We start from the raw sequence: 2,281 nt of genomic DNA, 5'->3' as shown, positions 1-2,281 counted from the left end.
TATTTTGGACCATTCTTCTCTGCAGATCATCTCTAGTTCAGTCAGGTTTGATGGTTTCCGAGCATGGACCGCCCGTTTTAAAGCACACCATACATTTTCAATAATATTCAGGTCTGGGGACTGAGACGGCCATTCCAGGATGTTGTACTTGTTCCTCTGCATGAATGCCTTAGTAGATTTTGAGCAGTGTTTAGGATCATTGTCTTGTTGAAAGATCCAGCCCCGGCGCAACTTCAACTTTGTCACTGATTCCTGGACATTGTTCTCCAGAATCTGCTGATATTGAGAGGAATCCATGCGCCCCTCAACTTTAACAAGATTCCCAGTGCCTGCACTGGACACACAGCCCCACAGCATGATGGAACCACCACCAAACTTTACTGTAGGTAGCAAGTGCTTTTCTTGGAATGCTGTGTTCTTTTTCCGCCATGCATAACGCCCCTGGTTATGCCCAAATAACTCTATTTTAGTTTCATCAGTCCACAGCACCTTGTTCCAAAATGAAGCTGGCTTGTCCAAATGTGCTTTAGCATACCTCAAGCGACCCCGTTTGTGGCGTGTGCAGAGAAAAGGCTTTTTCCGCATTACTCTTCCATACAGCATCTCCTTGTGTAAAGTGCGCTGAATAGTGGAACGATGCACAGTGACACCATCTGCAGCAAGCTGATGTTGTAGGTCTTTGGAGCTGGTCTGCGGGTTGCCTGTGACTGTTCTCACCATCCTGCGCCGCTGCCTTTCGGAGATCTTTCTTGGTCTTCCACTTCGGGCCTTAACTAGAACTGTGCCTGTGGTCTTCCAATTCCTCACAATGTTCCTCACAGTTGAAACTGAAAGCTTAAATCGCTGGGATAGCTTTTTGTATCCCTCCCCTAAACCATGATGTTGAATTATCTTTGTTTTCAGGTCATTTGAGAGGTGTTTTGAGGCTCCCATGTTGCCACTAATCAGAGAAGATGCAAAGAGGAAACACCTAGAATTTTCCTACTTAAATACCCTGACTCATGATTGGATTCACCTGTGTATGGAGATCAAGGATCACTGAGGTTACCAAAACAATTTTGAGTTCCAATAATTAGTGCTAAGAGTATTAAAATCAATAAGATGCAAGGGTGCCTAAACTTATGCACATGCCTAATTCTGTTTAAATAATTCTAGCACACTTTCTGTAAATCGAATAAACTTTATTTCACTTCTCAAATATCACTGTGTTTGTCTCCTATATGATAAATTTAACTGGAATTTGTTATCCAAACAACCAATTATTTATTAAGGAAAATCATGAACATTTACAAGGGTGCCCAAACTTTTGCATACCACTGTATTTGCAGTAGTTTTTATGGTCTAATGATGGTCCCAACTGAATTTTTTTTTTTTTAAATTTTCAAAAAAAATGCCTTGCTATAGCCTTACTTTTTATTTTGGTTGATTTTAGTTTTTTGTCATTTTTTGTGCCTTACTGCTTTCTTCGCCCTGTTTACGTACGTGCATTCTATTTGCAGTAGTTTTTAGGGTCTAATGATGGTCCTAACTCAATTTGTTTTTTTGTTGAAATTTTCAAAAAAAATGCCTAACTTTTTATTTTCAGCTATTTTAGTTTTTTGTCATTTTTTGTTCCTTACTGCTTTCTTAGCCCTGTTTAAGTATCTGCATTATATTTGCAGTAGTTTTTAGGGTCTAATGATGGTCCTAACTCAATTTTTTTTTTTTTGAAATTTTCAAAAAAAAAATGCCTTGTTATAGCCTTACTTTTTATTTTGGGTGATTTTAGTTTTTTGTCATTTTTTGTGCCTTACTGCTTTCTTAGCCCTGTTTAAGTATGTGCATTATATTTGCAGTAGTTTTTAGGGTCTAATGATGGTCCTAACTCAATTTGTTTTTTTTTTGAAATTTTCAAAAAAAATGCCTTGCTATAGCCTAACTTTTTATTTTCAGCTATTTTAGTTTTTTGTCATTTTTTGTTCCTTACTGCTTTCTTAGCCCTGTTTAAGTATCTGCATTATATTTGCAGTAGTTTTTAGGGTCTAATGATGGTCCTAACTCAATTTTTTTTTTTTGAAATTTTCAAAAAAAATGCCTTGCTATAGCCTTAATTTTTATTTTGGGTGATTTTAGTTTTTTGTCATTTTTTGTGCCTTACTGCTTTCTTCGCCCTGTTTACGTACGTGCATTCTATTTGCAGTAGTTTTTAGGGTCTAATGATGGTCCTAACTCAATTTGTTTTTTTGTTGAAATTTTCAAAAAAAATGCCTTGCTATAGCCTAACTTTTTATTTTCAGCTATT

The sequence above is a fragment of the Gouania willdenowi genome, chromosome 14 (assembly GCF_900634775.1).
Source record: "Gouania willdenowi chromosome 14, fGouWil2.1, whole genome shotgun sequence".
In the NCBI taxonomy this organism is placed as follows: Eukaryota; Metazoa; Chordata; class Actinopteri; order Blenniiformes; family Gobiesocidae; genus Gouania; species Gouania willdenowi.
Note: the sequence above shows the minus strand (reverse complement) of the source record.